Source organism: Mus caroli, unplaced genomic scaffold, assembly GCF_978045245.1.
Source record: "Mus caroli unplaced genomic scaffold, Mus_caroli_1 scaffold_22, whole genome shotgun sequence".
In the NCBI taxonomy this organism is placed as follows: domain Eukaryota; kingdom Metazoa; phylum Chordata; class Mammalia; order Rodentia; family Muridae; genus Mus; species Mus caroli.
The window spans coordinates 16,251,935-16,269,098 of record NW_028227277.1 but is presented as its reverse complement, the minus strand read 5'-3'; positions in this window follow the sequence as shown (position 1 = coordinate 16,269,098).

Genomic DNA, 17,164 nt, shown 5'->3' with positions numbered 1-17,164 from the left:
ATTTCGGCTTCATGTGTATTCTTTTTAGATTTCTATGGTATTTTAAAAGGTTTTGTAGGTTTTGTAGAGTTTTTAGAAAAGTGATTTAGAGTTTCTTTTTTTTTTTTTCAGGCTTCTATTGTATTTTTAGTGTTTTTTTTTTATGATTTTTTCATTTAAATGTTTGGGTTTTAATTTAAGCTTTAATTGACTTCACCCTTTTCCTGGGTGATCAGATGAAATGCATGGGATTATTTCGAAGGAAGAAAGAAAGGAAGGAAGGAAGGAAGGAAGGAAGGAAGGAAGGAAGGAAGGAAGGAAGGAAGGAAGAGAGGAAGGAAGGGAGAGTGAGGAAAAGATAGAAAAATAAAAAAAAACAAAGACAAGAAATAAAGAAAGAGGGAGACAAAGAGATAAAGTAAGAAAGGAAGGAGGAAAGCAAAGAAAGAAAGAAAAAAGCAAGAAAGATAGAATTTATAAAATAAATATGTAATTATTCATAAATAAATAGATAAATAAATAAATAAATAAATAAATAAATAAATAAATAAATAAATAAATAAATAAATAATTATCTTAGGCATATTTTGGCTTCTTGTGTATTCTTTTCAGATTTCTAGGGTATTTCAAAAGTTTTGTAGAGACTTTAGTATAGTGATTTAGATTTTCTTGGTTTTTGGGCTTCTAATATATTTCTTTGTTGTTTTTCTATTTTGTTTTGTTTGTTTTTTTTTTAAATGATGTTAGAATATTTTAGGGTTTCAGTTTTAATTTATGCTTTAACTGACTTCATTTTTTGAAGGATTTTACGGTATTTCTTATGGTTTTGTTGTTGTAATTTTCGTATACTCTTTTTTTCCAAAAAAAAAAAAAAAAAAAAAAATATTAGGATTTTATATTTGGGGTTTCATTGTTTTGGTTTTGCTAGGCAGTGTTGACCATGACTTTAATTCCAAATATTGAGAGGCAGATGTAAGTGATTTTTTTTTCCTTAGAGTTCAGCATAGACTGTACAGTTAGTTGGAGAACAGTAAGAGATACACAGAAAACCCCAGTTTAAAAAACTCAAAAAAAAAAAAAAACGAGAGAGACAGGGAGAGAGACACACACATACAGATCGAGAGAGAGAGAGAGAAAGAGAGAGAGAAAGAAAAAAAAACAAACAATGAAAGAAAAAGAAAAAAGAGAGGGAGATAGAGAGGAAGGAAGGAAGGAAAGAAGGAAGGTAGGAAGGATGGATGGAAAAAAGGAAGGATGGAAGGAAGGAGAAAGTTAGGATGGAAGAGAGAGAAAGAAAGAAAGAAAGAAAGAAAGAAAGAGAGAGAGAGAGAGAGAGAGAAAGGAAGGAAGGAAGGAAGGAAGGAAGGAAGGAAGGAAGGAAGGAAGGAAGGAAGGAAGGGAAAAAGAGAAAGAGACAGATAAAACATAGTTAAAAAGACAGAATTCATAAAATATACAAAATTAATTAAAAATCAATGAACAAACAAACAAAAAATGTTTTAGGGATATTTTGTCTTCATGTGTATTCTTTTTAGATTTCTATGGTATTTAAAAAAAAATTTGTTGTGTTCTTAGAAAAGCGATTTAGAGTTTCTTTATTTTCAGGCTTCTATTGTATTTTTAATTTTTTTTTTCTTTTTATTGAGTTTAGTGTATTTAAATGTTTGGGTTTTAATTTAAGCTTTAATTGACTTCAGCCTTTTACAGGGTGATCAGATGAAATGCATTGGATTATTTCAAAATATTTATATCTGTTGAGAAATTGAGAGAAAGTAATAAAAAAGGAACAAACAAACAAAGAAAAAGAAAAAAAAAGACGGAGAGAGTGAGAGAGTGTGATAGGAAGGAAGGAAGGAAGGAAGGAAGGAAGGAAGGAAGGAAGGAAGGAAGGAAGGAAGGAAGGAAGGAAGGAAGGAAGGAAGGAAGGAAGGAAAGAAGAAAGAAAGAGAGAAAGAGAAAGAAATAAAAAACAAAGAAAGGAAGGAAGATAGAAAAAAGGAAGAAAGATAGAAAGACAGAATGTATAAAATAAATAATAAGTAATTATAAATAAATAAATAAATAAATAAATAAATAAATAAATAAATAAATAAATAAATAAATAAATATTTCGGATTCTTGTGTATTCTTTTCTGATTTCTAGGGTATTTCAAAGTTTTGTAGAGTCTTTAGTGATTTAGAGTTTCTTGGATTTCAAGCTTGTAGTGTACTTTTATTGTCTTTTATTATTATTTTTTAATGTTGTTAGTGTATTTTAGTGTTTCAATTTAAATGAATACTTTAACTTTTTTACCATTTTAGTATATTTATTATTGTTTTGTTGTTGTTCTAATTCTTGTTGTATTTTTTGTTGTTTCTTTTTTTCCAAAAATATTAGGGTTTTATAATTATGTTTTCATTGTTTTGGTTTTGCCAGTCAGTGTTGACCATGCCTTTAATTCCAGCTATTGAGAGGCAGATGTAAGTGATTTTTTTTTTATTTAGAGTTCAGCATGATATCTACAGGAATCTGGAGGACAGTAAGAGATACTCAGAAAATCTAATCTAAAAAACTCAAAAAAAAAATAAACAGAGGAAGTGAGAGAAAGGAGAGAGAAAGAGAGAGAGAGAGAGAGAGAGAGTAATACACACACACACTCTCTCACACACACACACACAGAGAAACAAAAAAAACAAGGAATGAAAAAGAAAAAAGAAAGAGAGGGAGAGAGAAAGGAAGGCAGAATGGTAAGAAGGAAGGAAGGAAGGAAGGAAGGAAGGAAGGAACGAAGGAAGGAAGGAAGGAAGGAAGGAACGAAGGAAGGAACCAAGGAAGGAACAAAGGAAGGAAGAAAGAATGGAAGAGAGAGAGAAAGAAAGAAAGAAAAAAGAAAGAGAGAAAAAGAGAAAGAGAGATAGGAAGGGATAAAGATAGTAAGATTCAGAAATAGAAACTTAGGAAGAAAGAGATAATTTAAAAAATATACAAAATTTATTTAAAATAAATAAATGAAAGAATGAATGAATAAACAAACAAACAAATAAATAAACAAACAAACAAATAAGTAAATAAATAGGAAAGCAATCATTTTAGGGATATTTCAGATTCATGTGTATTCATTTTAGATTCCCATGGTATTTTAAAAGAATTTGTAGAATTTTTAGAAAAGTGATTTAGAGTTTCTTCTTTTTCAAGCTTCTATTGCATTTTTAGTGTATTCTATATTTTTTTAAAAATGATTTTATTGTATTTAAGTGGTTGATATTTAATTTAAGCTTTAATTGACTTCAGCCTTGTCCTGGTGATCAGATAGGATGCATGGGATCATTTAGAAATATTTATATCTGTTGAGAGATTTAGAGAAAGTAATACAGATAGAAACAAAGAAATAAAGAAATGAATGAAAGAGGAAGAGAGTGAGAGAGAGTGAGAGGAAGGAAGGATAGAAGGAAGGAAAGAAGGGTTGAAGCAATGATGAAGGAAGAAAGAAAGAAGGAAGGAATGAGAGGAGAGTGAGAAAATGATAGAAAAAAAGAAAAAACAAAGACAAAAAATAATGAGAGACAGAGAGATAAATTTAGGAATGAAGGAGGAAAGGGAAACAAAGAAATAAAGAAAGAAAGATAGCAAGAAAGAAAGAATGAAAGAAAGAAAGAAAGAAAGAAAGAAAGAAAGAAAGAAAGGAAGGAAGGAAGGAAGGAAGGAAGGAAGAAAGAAAGAAAGAAAGAAAGAAAGAAAGAAAGAAAGAAAGAAAGAAAGAAAGAAAGAAAGAAAGAGGAAAGAAAGGAAGGAAGAAAGATAGAAAGAAAAGAAGAAAGATAGAAAGACAGAATGTATAAAATAAATAAGTAATTATAAATAAATAAATAGATAGATAGATAGATAGATATATAGATAGATAGATAGATAGATAAATAGATAGATAGATAAATATTTTAGGCATATTTCGGATTCTTGTGTACTCTTTTCTGATTTCTAGGGTATTTCAAAATCTTGTAGAGTCTGTAGTGATTTAGAGTTTCTTGTATTTCAAGCTTGTTGTGTACTTTTATTGTTTTTCATTATTATTTTTTAATGATGTTAGTGTATTTTAGTGTTTCAGTTTTAATGAATACTTTAATTAACTTTTTTTTACCATTTTAGTATATTTATTATGGGTTTTTTGTTCTAATTCTTGTTTTAATTTTTGTTGTTTCTTTTTTTCCAAAAATATTAGGGTTTTATATTTGTGTTTTCATTGTTTTGGTTTTGCCAGTCAGTGTTGACCATGCCTTTAATTCCAGCTATTGAGAGGCAGATGTAAGTGATTTTTTTTTTTTTTTTTATTTAGAGTTCAGCATGATCTCTACAGGAATCTGGAGGACAGTAAGAGATACACAGAAAATCCCAATCTAAAAACTCAAAAAAAAAAAAAAATAAACAGAGGAAGTGAGAGAGAGGAGAAGTTTTTTAGTTGGCAGCTAGCTTGGTCTTCCGAATAAATTCCAGAACAGTGAGGGATACACAGAGAAACCCACTCTCCAAGAAATTACAAATAGATCAATGAAAGAAACAGAGGAAGAGAGAGAAAGAGAGAGAGAGAGACAGACAGAGAGACAGACAGACTGACAGACAGACAGACACAGAGACAGAGAGAGAGAGAGATAGACAGAGAGAGATAAAGGGGGAGAGGAATAAGAAAGAAAAAGAGAGAGAGCGAGGAAGAGAGAGAAGGAGGGATGAAGGAAGGATCAAAGGAACTAAGGAATGAAGGAAAGAAAAAAGAAAAAAGGAAGAAAAAAAGAATTGTGATACAGGGTCATTTTTGGTCTCATGTGCACTTTTTTATTTTTAGAGGTTTTATTTAAGATTTTGAAGTGTTTTTAAAGGATGTTTCAGAGAGTTTTTTTTGTTTTCAGATCTAGTGTATTTTTCATATTTTTTCTGTTTTTTTTTTTTAATTTTTAGTGTTTTGTAATTTTCAGGTTTCATTTAGACTTCAAGGATTTATTCATTTTAATATTTCATTGTTTTCTTTATGTTCTTTTTTTGTGGGTGTATTCTTGAATATTTATTTAAAAATTGAGGGTTTTTATTTTGGTGGTGCATAATTTTAGAACTGGCAGGCAATGGCTGCCCCTTTCATAAAAATGCTAGCCCTAAGGTGAACTGGTAGGGGATCTTTTATTTGGAGGCTATCCTGGTCTTGAGATTGATCTCCCAGAGAGCCAGGGATAAACAGAGAAACCCATTTTATAAAAATTAAAAAATATAAAAAATAAAAGGGATAGAGAGAGAGACAGAGAGAGAGAGAGAGAGACAGAGAGAGATAGAGACAGAGAGAGAGACAGAGAAACAGAGAGACAGAGAGACAGAGACAGAGACAGAGAGAAAAGATAAATAGATAGATACATAGAAAGAGAGAGTGAGAAAGAGAGAAGGAAAAGGAAAAAAGAGGGAAGGAAGGAAGGAAGGAAGGAAGGAAGGAAGGAAGGAAGGAAGGAAGGAAGGAAGGAAGGAAGGAAGGAAGGATGGAAGGAAGGAAGGAAGGAAGGAAAAGAAAGAAAGAAAGAAAGAAAGAAAGAAAGAAAGAAAGAAAGAAAGAAAGAAAGAAAGATAAAGAAAGGATAGTTCTTTAAGTTCTTTAACTTCATTTGATTTCCCGGATTTTTAGAAGAGTGCTTTTGAGGGTTTTTTGTTTTCAGATGTCCAGTGTATTTTTTTTTCTAGTTTTTTAAACAATATTACTGTGTTTTAAGATTTGGGGGTATTATATTCCCTTCAGCAATTTATTTTTTATTTATTTATTTTTTTTATTTAAATTCACATTGGGATTGTGTGTGTGTGTGTGTTCTTGAATATTTATTTAAAATTTGTGAGATTTAACTTTGGTTTTTCATGGTTTTAACGTTGCCAGGCAAAGAGGGCCATTGCCTATAAAACCTAGCCCTAGAGATTAACAACTAAGGGATTTTTAAGATGGAGGCTAGTTTATTGCATGAAGTGACACCCAGGATGGCCAGAAAAGACAGAGAAAGTCATTCTCAAAAATTCAAAAAGAAAGAAAAAGATAGAGAGAGAGACAGAGAGAGAGAGAGAGAGGAGGAAGGAAGGAAGGAAGAAGTAGGAAAGAAAGAAGGTAGGAAGAAAGGAAGAAATTAAGAAAGGAAGAAAGCAAGAAAGGAAGAAAGGAAGAAAAGAAAAAAGAAAGAAAGAAAGAGAGAGAGAGAAAAAGAAAGAAAAAACGAATAAATAAACAAATAAACAAATAACTTTTTGGACATTTTGGTCTAACTGTTTTTTTGTTTTTGTTTTTGTTTTGCTTGTTTGTTTGTTAGTTTTTACAATATTATTTTTTCATAAGTGTTTTGTAGGATTTGTTGAAGAGGCTTTTAGAGTTTTTGTTTGTTTGTTTTTTGGGTTTTTTGTTTTTGTTTTTGTTTTCGAGATTTTAGTGTATTTTTAATTTGTTTGTTTGTTTGTTTATTTATTTATTTATTTATTTATTTAATATTGTAGGGTGTTTTAGTGTTTGGGTTTTTTTTTTTTTTAATATTTTTATTACATATTTTCCTCAATTACATTTCCAATACTATCCCAAAAGTCCCCCATAGCGCCCCCCACTTCCCTACCCACCCATTCCCATTCTTTTGGCCCTGGCATTCCCCTATATTGGGGCATATAAAGTTTGCAAGTCCAATGGGCCTCTCTTTCCATTGATGGCCGACTAGGCCATCTTTCGATACATATGCAGCTAGAGACAAGAGCTCCAGGGTTCTGGTTAGTACATCATGTTGTTCCAACAATAGGGTTGCAGATCCCTTTAGCTCCTTGGGTACTTTCTCTAGCTTCTCCATTGGGAGCCCTGTGATACATCCAATAGCTGACTGTGAACATCCACTCCTGTGTTTGCTAGGCCCCGGCATCGTCTCACAAGAGACAGCTATATTTGGGTCCTTTCAGCAAGATCTTGCTAGTGTATGCAATGGTGTCAGCGTTTAGAAGCTGATTATGGGACGGATCCCTGGATACAGCAGTCTCTAAATGGTCCATCCTTTCATCACAGCTACGAACTTTGTCTCTGTAACTCCTTCCCTGGGTGTTTTGTTCCCAATTCTAAGAAGGTGCACAGTGTCCACACTTTGGTCTTCATTCTTCTTGAGTTTCATGCGTTTATCAAATTGTATCTTATATCTTGGGTATCCTAAGTTTTGGGCTAATATCCACTTATCAATGAATACATATTGTGTGAGTTCTTTTGTGATTGTGTTACTTCACTCAAGATGATGCCCTCCAGGTCCATCCATTTGGTTAGGAATTTCATAAATTCATTCTTTTTAATAGCTGAGTAGTACTCCATTGTGTAAATGTACCATAATTTCTGTATCCATTCCTCTGTTGAGGGACATCTGGGTTCTTTCCAGCTTCTGGCTATTATAAATAGGGCTGCTATGAACATAGTGGAGCATGTGTCCTTTTTACCGGTTGGGACATCTTCTGGATATATGCCCAGGAGAGGTATTGCTGGATCCTCCGGTAGTACTATGTCCAATTTTCTGAGGAACCGCCAGACTGATTTCCAGAGTGGTTGTACAAGCTTGCAATCCCACCAACAATGGAGGAGTGTTCCTCTTTCTCCACATCCTCGCCAGCATCTGCTGTCACCTGAATTTTTGATCTTAGCCATTCTGACTGGTGTGAGGTGGAATCTCAGGGTTGTTTTGATTTGCATTTCCCTGATTATTAAGGATGTTGAACATTTTTTCAGGTGCTTCTCTGCCATTCGGTATTCCTCAGGTGAGAATTCTTTGTTCAGTTCTGAGCCCCATTTTTTAATGGGGTTATTTGACTTTCTGGAGTCCACCTTCTTGAGTTCTTTATATATATTGGATATTAGTCCCTTATCTGATTTAGGATAGGTGAAGATCCTTTCCCAATCTGTTGGTGGTTTTTTTGTCTTATTGATGGTGTCTTTAGCCTTGCAGAAGCTTTGTAGTTTCATGAGGTCCCACTTGTCAATTCTCGATCTTACAGCACAAGCCATTACTGTTCTATTCAGGAATTTTTCCCCTGTGCCCATATCTTCAAGGCTTTTCCCCACTTTCTCCTCTATAAGTTTCAGTGTCTCTGGTTTTATGTGATGTTCCTTGATCCACTTAGACTTGACCTTAGTACAAGGAGATAGGAATGGATCGATTCGCATTCTTCTACATGTTAACAACCAGTTGTGCCAGCACCATTTGTTGAAAATGCTGTCTTTCTTCCACTGGATGTTTTTAGCTCCCTTGTCGAAGATCAAGTGACCATAGGTGTGTGGGTTCATTTCTGGGTCTTCAATTCTATTCCGTTGGTCTATTTGTCTGTCACTATACCAGTACCATGCAGTTTTTATCACAATTGCTCTGTAGTAGAGCTTTAGGTCCGGCATGGTGATTCCACCAGAGGTTCTTTTATCCTTGAGAAGAGTTTTTGCTATCCTAGGTTTTTTGTTATTCCAGATGAATTTGCAGATTGCACTTTCTAATTCGTTGAAGAATTGATTTGGAATTTTGATGGGGATTGCATTGAATCTGTAGATTGCTTTTGGCAAGATAGCCATTTTTACAATGTTGATCCTGCCAATCCATGAGCATGGGAGATCTTTCCATCTTCTGAGATCTTCTATAATTTCTTTCTTCAGAGACTTGAAGTTTTTATTATACAGATCTTTCACTTCCTTAGTTAGAGTCACGCCAAGATATTTTATATTATTTGTGACTATTGAGAAGGGTGTTGTTTACCTAATTTCTTTCTCAGCCTGTTTATTCTTTGTGTAGAGAAAGGCCATTGATTTGTTTGAGTTAATTTTATATCCAGCTACTTCACCGAAGCTGTTTATCAGGCTTAGGAGTTCTCTGGTGGAATTTTTAGGGTCACTTATATATACTATCATATCATCTGCAAAAAGTGATATTTTGACTTCATCTTTTCCAAATTGTATCCCTTTGATCTCCTTTTGTTGTCGAATTGCTCTGGCTAGGACTTCAAGTACAATGTTGAATAGGTATGGAGAAAGTGGACAGCCTTGTCTAGTCCCTGATTTTAGAGGGATTGCTTCAAGCTTCTCACCATTTACTTTGATGTTGGCTACTGGTTTGCTGTAGATTGCTTTTATCATGTTTAGGTATGGGCCTTGAATTCCTGATCTTCCCAAGACTTTTATCATGAATGGGTGTTGGATCTTGTCAAATGCTTTTTCCGCATCTAAGGAGATGACCATGTGGTTTTTGTCTTTGAGTTTGTTTATATACTGGATTACGTTGATGGATTTCCGTATATTGAACCATCCCTGCATCCCTGGGATGAAACCTACTTGGTCAGGATGGATGATTGTTTTGATGTGTTCTTGGATTCGGTTAGCAAGAACTTTATTGAGGATTTTTGCATCAATATTCATAAGGGATATTGGTCTGAAGTTTTCTATCTTTGTTGGGTCTTTTTGTGGTTTAGGTATCAGAGTAATTGTGGCTTCATAGAATGAGTTGGGTAGAGTACCTTCTGTTTCTATTTTGTGGAATAGTTTGTGAAGAACTGGGATTAGATCTTCTTTGAAGGTCTGATAGAACTCTGCACTAAACCCATCTGGTCCTGGGCTTTTTTTGGTTGGGAGACTATTAATGACTGCTTCTATTTCTTTGGGGGATATAGGGCTGTTTAGATCATTAACCTGATCTTGATTCAACTTTGGTACCTGGTATCTGTCTAGGAACTTCTCCATTTCATCCAGGTTCTCCAGTTTTGTTGAGTATAGCCTTTGGTAGAAGGATCTGATGGTGTTTTGGATGTCTTCAGGATCTGTTGTTATGTCTCCTTTTTCATTTCTGATTTTGTTAATTAGGATGCTTTCCCTGTGCCCTCTAGTGAGTCTGGCTAAGGGTTTATCTATCTTGTTGATTTTCTCAAAGAACCAGCTCCTTGATTGGTTGATTCTTTGAATAGTTTTTCTTGTTTCCACTTGGTTGATTTCACCCCTGAGTTTGATTATTTCCTGCCGTCTACTCCTCTTGGGTGAATTTGCTTCCTTTTGTTCTAGTGCTTTTACGTGTGTTGTCAAGCTGCTAATGTGTGCTCTCTCTAGTTTCCTTTTGGAGGCACTCAGAGCTATGAGTTTTCCTCTTAAAAATGCTTTCATTGCGTCCCATAAGTTTGGGTATGTTGTGGCTTCATTTTCATTGAACTCTAAAAAGTCCTTAATTTCTTTCTTTATTCCTTCCTTGACCAAGGTATCATTGAGAAGAGTGTTGTTCAGTTTCCACGTGAAGGTTGGCTTTCTATTATTTATTTTGTTATTGAAGATCAGCCTTAGTCCATGGTGATCTGATAGGATGCATGGGACAATTTCTATATTTTTATATCTGTTGAGGCCTGTTTTGTGACCAATTATGTGGTCAATTTTGGAGAAGGTACCATGAGGTGCTGAGAAGAAGGTATATCCTTTTGTTTTAGGATAGAATGTTCTGTAGATATCTGCCAGATCCATTTGATTCATAATTTCTCTTAGTTTCACTGTGTCCCTGTTTAGTTTCTGTTTCCATGATCTGTCCATTGGTGAAAGTGGTGTGTTGAAGTCTCCCACTATTATTGTATGAGGTGCAATGTGTGCTTTGAGATTTACTAAAGTTTCTTTAATGAATGTGGCTGCCTTTGTATTTGGAGCATAGATATTCAGGATTGATAGTTCCTCTTGGAGGATTTTACCTTTGATGAGTATGAAGTGTCCCTCCCTGTCTTTTTTAATGACTTTGGGTTGGAAGTCAATCTTATCAGATATTAGAATGGCTACTCCAGCTTGTTTCTTCATGCCATTTGCTTGGAAAATTGTTTTCCAGCCTTTCATTCTGAGGTAGTGTCTATCCTTTTCTCTGAGATGAGTTTCCTGTAAGCAGCAAAAGGTTGGGTCTTGTTTGTGTAGCCAGTTTGTTAGTCTATGTCTTTTTATCGGGGAGTTGAGTCCATTGATATTAAGAGATATTAAGGAAAAGTAATTGTTGTTTCCTGTTATTTTTGATGTTAAAGTTGGCATTTTGTTCTTGTGGCTGTCTTCTTTTAGGTTTGTTGAGGGATTACCTTCTTGTTGTTTCTAGGGCGTGGTTCCTGTCCTTGTATTGGTTTTTTTCTGTTATTATCCTTTGAAGGGCTGGATTCGTGGAGAGATAATGTGTGAATTTGGTTTTGTCGTGGAATACTTTGGTTTCTCCATCTATGTTAATTGAGAGTTTGGCTGGGTATAGTAGCCTGGGCTGGAATTTGTGTTCTTTTAGTGTCTGTATAACATCTGTCCAGGATCTTCTGGCTTTCATAGTCTCTGGTGAAAAGTCTGGTGTAATTCTGATAGGCTTGCCTTTATATGTTACTTGGCCTTTTTCTCTTACTGCTTTTAGTATTCTATCTTTATTTAGAGCATTTGTTGCTCTGATTATTATGTGTCGGGAGGTATTTCTTTTCTGGTCCAGCCTATTTGGAGTTCTGTAGGCTTCTTGTATGTTCATGGGCATCTCTTTCTTTAGATTTGGGAAGTTTTCTTCTATAATTTTGTTGAAGATGTTTGCTGGTCCTTTGAGTTGAAAATCTTCATTCTCATCCACTCCTATTATCCGTAGGTTTGGTCTTCTCATTATGTCCTGTATTTCTTGGATGTTTTGAGTTAGGATCTTTTTGCATTTTACATTTTCCTTGATTGTTGTGCCGATGTTCTCTATGGAATCTTCTGCACCTGAGATTCTCTCTTCCATCTCTTGTATTCTGTTGCTGATGCTCGTATCTATGGTTCCAGATTTCTTTCCTAGGGTTTCTATCTCCAGTGTTGCCTCATTTTGGGTTTTCTTTATTGTGTCTACTTCCCTTTTTAGGTCTAGTATGGTTTTGTTCATTTCCATCATCTGTTTGGATGTGTTTTCCTGTTTTTCTGTAAGGACTTCTACCTGTTTGATTATGTTATCATGTTTTTCTTTAAGGATTTGTAACTCTTTAGCAGTGTTCTCCTGCAATTCTTTAAGGGATTTTTGTGCTTCCTCTTTATTGTCTTCTGCCTTTTTATCAGTGTTCTCCTGCATTTCTTTAAGTGTGTTATTAAAGTCCTTCTTGAAGTCCTCTATCATCATCAGGAGATATGCTTTTAAATCCGTGTCTAGCTTTTCCGGTGTGTTGGGGTGCCCTGGACTGGGCGAAGTGAGGGTGCTGGGTTCTGATGATGGTGAGTGGTCTTGGTTTCTGTTAGTAAGATTATTACGTTTACCTTTCGCCATCTGGTAATCTCTGGGGTTAGTTGTTATCGTTGTCACTATTTAAAGATTGGAGCAGAAGCTGTGTTCCACTCACCAGCAGTCTCTATATTCTGCGGCGGGGGTCGTGGGTAGCTGACGGTACCCCGGTGCTGGTCCAGCCAGAAGAGGCCTGTGGTCCTACTCAGGCCGTTTTTCTGCTTCCCTAACTAATGCAGTCTCTGGTCCCGCATGCAATTGGATTGGAGCAGAAGCTGTGTTCCACTCTCCAGAAGTCTTAAGATCCTGTGGTGGGTGTTGTGGGTAGCTGGTGAGTGTCAGCCGACCCTGCGCCCCAGCTGCCCCGGTGCTTTTCTGACCGGAAGAGGGTTGTGGCCCAATGTAGGCCGGATTTCTCTCTCCCCAACCAGAGCAGTCTCAGGTCCCGCGTGATTGGACTGGAGCAGAAGCTGTGTTCCACTCACCAGCAGTCCCAAAATCCTGCAGCGGGGGTCGTGGGTAGCTGGTGGGTGTCAGGCAACCCTGCGCTCCCGCTACCCTGGCGCTGATCCGGCCGGGTGAGGCCTGTGGCCCTACTCAGGCCGGTTTCTGCTTCCCTAACTAATGCAGTCTCAGGTCCCGCGCAATTGGATTGGAGCAGAAGCTGTGTTCCACTCACCAGCAGTCCCAAAATCCTGCGGCGGGGGTCGTGGGTAGCTGGCGGGTGTCAGGCAACCCTGTGCTCCCGCTACCCCGGCGCTGATCTGGCCGGGTGAGGCCTGTGGTCCTACTCAGGCCGGTTTCTGCTTCCCTAACTAATGCAGTCTCAGGTCCCGCGCAATTGGATTGGAGCAGAAGCTGTGCTCCACTCACCAGAAGTCTTAAGATCCTGTGGCGGGTGTTGTGGGTAGCTGGCGAGTGTCAGCAGACCCTGCGCCCCAGCTGCCCAGGTGCTTTTCTGACCGGAAGAGGGTTGTGGCCCTATGTAGGCCGGATTTTTCTCTCCCCAACCAGAGCAGTCTCAGGTCCCGCGTGATTGGACTGGAGCAGAAGCTGTGTTCCACTCACCAGCAGTCCCAAAATCCTGCGGCGGGGGTCGTGGGTAGCTGGCGGGTGTCAGGCAACCCTGCGCTCCCACTACCCTGGAGCTGATCTGGCCGGATGAGGCCTGTGGTCCTACTCAGGCCGGTTTTCTGCTTCCCTAACTAATGCAGTCTCAGGTCCCGCGCAATTGGATTGGAGCAAAAGCTGTGTTCCACTCACCAGCAGTCCCAAAATCCTGCGGCGGGGGTCGTGGGTAGCTGGCGGGTGTCAGGCAACCCTGCGCTCCCGCTACCCTGGCGCTGATCTGGCCGGGTGAGGCCTGTGGCCCTACTCAGGCCGGTTTCTGCTTCCCTAACTAATGCAGTCTCAGGTCCCGCGCAATTGGATTGGAGCAGAAGCTGTGTTCCACTCACCAGCAGTCCCAAAATCCTGCGGCGGGGGTCGTGGGTAGCTGGCGGGTGTCAGGCAACCCTGCGTTCCCGCTACCCTGGCGGTGATCCAGCCGGATGAGGCCTGTGGTCCTACTCAGGCCGGTTTCTGCTTCCCTAACTAATGCAGTCTCAGGTCCCGCGCAATTGGATTGGAGCAGAAGCTGTGCTCCACTCACCAGAAGTCTTAAGATCCTGTGGCGGGTGTTGTGGGTAGCTGGCGAGTGTCAGCAGACCCTGCGCCCCAGCTGCCCAGGTGCTTTTCTGACCGGAAGAGGGTTGTGGCCCTATGTAGGCCGGATTTCTCTCTCCCCAACCAGAGCAGTCTCAGGTCCCGCGTGATTGGACTGGAGCAGAAGCTGTGTTCCACTCACCAGCAGTCCCAAAATCCTGCGGCGGGGGTCGTGGGTAGCTGGCGGGTGTCAGGCAACCCTGCGCTCCCGCTACCCTGGCGCTGATCCGGCCGGATGAGGCCTGTGGTCCTATTCAGGCCGGTTTTCTGCTTCCCTAACTAATGCAGTCTCAGGTCCCGCGCAATTGGATTGGAGCAGAAGCTGTGTTCCACTCACCAGCAGTCCCAAAATCCTGCGGCGGGGGTCGTGGGTAGCTGGCGGGTGTCAGGCAACCCTGCGCTCCCGCTACCCTGGTGCTGATCCGGCCGGGTGAGGCCTGTGGCCCTACTCAGGCCGGTTTCTGCTTCCCTAACTAATGCAGTCTCAGGTCCCGCGCAATTGGATTGGAGCAGAAGCTGTGTTCCACTCACCAGCAGTCCCAAAATCCTGCGGCGGGGGTCGTGGGTAGCTGGCGGGTGTCAGGCAACCCTGCGCTCCAGCTACCCTGGCGGTGATCCAGCCGGATGAGGATCGTTTGGGGGTTTTTTAAGATTTTTTTTTACAGTTTTATCTTTCCTTTTTTTTTTTAGGTTTATTTGTGTGTGTGTGTGTGTGTGTGTGTGTGTGTGTGTATCTGTATGTCTGTGTGTGTGTTTTAGAGTATATATATTTTTTTCTTTTTCTTTTCCTTTTTAAATTTTTAGGTTTAGTTTTTGAAGTTGAAGTACTTTAAGAATACAAGGAAGTAGTGGCCCTGCCTTTATTCACACTAAATGGGAGTCAGAGGTAGTGATTTCTGAGTTCGAGGCTAGCATTTTCGACAGAGTGTGCTCCATGACAGACAGAGAAACCGGAAACCCAATCCCCCAAAACTCAAAAAACCAAAAACAAGCAAACAGACAAACAAACAAACAAAAACAAACAAACAGTTTTTGGGTCAGTTTTGGGATCTTGTATATTTATAAGTTTTTAGAATTATAGTGTTTTTCTTAAGGGTTTTGTAGAGTTTTAAGAAGAGTGCTCTAGAGGATTTTTTTGTTTTTGGTATTGAATGTATTTTTAGTGTTTTTCTGTATTTTTCATTTTTTTTTTCAATTTTTAGTGTGTTTTGGACTTTTCAGGTTTCATTTAGACTTCAAGGATTTATTTATTTTAATATTTCATTGCTTTCTTTATGTTCTTTTTTTGTGGGTGTATTCTTGGATATTTATTTAAAAATTGAGGATTTTAATTTTGGTGGTGCATAATTTTAGAGTTGGCAGGCAATGGCTGCCCCTTTCATATAAATGATAGCCCTAAGGTGAACTGGTAGGGGATCTTTTAGTTGGAGGCAAGCCTGGTCTTGAGATTGATCTCCCAGAGGGCCAGGTATAAACAGAGAAACCCAGTTTTAAAATTAAAAAGTATAGAAAATGAAAAGGAGAGAGAGAGAGAGAGCGAGAGAGAGAGAGAGAGAGAGAATGAGAGAGAGAAAGATAAATAGATAAATACATAGAGAGAGTGAGAGAGAGAAGGAAAAAAAAGAGGGAAGGAAGGAAGGAAATAAGGAAGGAAGGAAGGAAGGCAGGAAGGAAGAAAAAGGAAGGAAGGAAGGAAGGAAGAAAAAGAAAGAAAGAAAGAAACAAACAAACAAATAAAGAAAGAAAGAAACAAAGAAACAAAGAACGAAAGAAAGAAAGAAAGAAAGAAAGAAAGAAAGAAAGAAAGAAAGAAAGAAAGAAAGAAAGAAAGAAAGACAGAAAGAAAGAAAGAAAGAAAAAAAGAAAGAAATTACTTTATGGACATTTTGGACTAACTGTTTTTTTTTTTTGTTTGTTTGTTTTGTTTTGTTTTGTTATTTTTTTTTACAATGTTATTGTTTTTTATAAAGGTTTTGTAGGGTTTGTTGAAGCAGCTTTTAGAGGGTTTTTTTTTTTATTTGGTTTTCAATATTTTAGTTATTTTTTTTTTGGAATTTTTTTTTTTTTAAGATTCTTGGGTGTTTTAATGTTTTGGGGTTTTTTATTTATTTTTTCTTTTAGAGTTTTATATTTCACTTTTTTTAGGTTTATTTGTTTGTGTTTGTGTGTATGTGTCGATGTCTGTGTGTGTGTATTTTAGAGGCTTTTTTCTTTTTAATTTAAGATTTTATTTTCAAAGTTTCAGTATTTTAGGAATGGCAGGAAGGGGTGGCCCTTGCCTTTAATCTCAGTAATTGTGAGTCAGAGGTATTAGGTTTCTGAGTTCCAGGCTAGTATTTTCTATAGATTGGGTTCCAGTACAGAGAGAGAAACACAGAGAAACCCAATCTCCAAAAAGTCAAAAAAGCAAAAACCAAGAAAAACCAACTAACCAAACAAACAAACCAAAAAAAAAAAAATCAATTTTTGAGTCAGTTTTGAGTTCTTGTATATTTTTGAGGTTTTTAGAATTTTAGTGTTTTTCTTAAGGGTGTTAAGAAGAGTGTTTTAGAGGTTTCGTTTTCAGTATTTTTGTCTATTGAAGTGTTCTTTTCTGTTTTTCCTTTTTGGGTTTTGTTGTTGCTGTTGTTTTTTTTTGTTGTTGTTGTTTTTTTGTTTGTTTGTTTCTTTGTTTATTTTAAGGATACTCGGGGTTTTTTAAGGTTTTAGATTTCCTTTTTTTTTTCATTGTGTGTTAGGATTTTTGTTTTTTTAGGTTATTTTTTTACGTTTTATGTGTTTGTGTGTGTGTGTGTGTGTGTGTGTGTGTGTGTGTTTGTGTGTGTGTATTTGTGTGTGTTTCGAGACAGAGTATCCCTATATAAACCTGGCTGTCCTGGAATACACTCTGTAGACTAGGCTGGCCTCGAACTCAGAAACCAGCCTTCCTCTGCCTCCCAAGTGCTGGGATCAAAGGCCTGTGCCACCAAACCCTGCATTTATGTGTCTTCATATGTATGTATGTGTGTGTTTGTGCGTGATGTGTATTTGATGTTTTTTTTTTAATAAATATTAAGGTTTTATAATTGGAGTTTATGAGTTTTACGGTTGCCAGGAAGTGGTGGCCCTTGCCTTAAATCTCAGTAATTGTGAGGAGGAGGTAGTCAGTTTTTGAGTTCGAGGCCAGCCTAGTCTACAGAAGGAGATCCAGGACAGACAGGGATACACAGAGAAACCAATCTCCAAAAAATCAAAAAAAAAAAAAAAAAGAAAGAAAGAAAGAAAGAAAGAAAGAAAGAAAGAA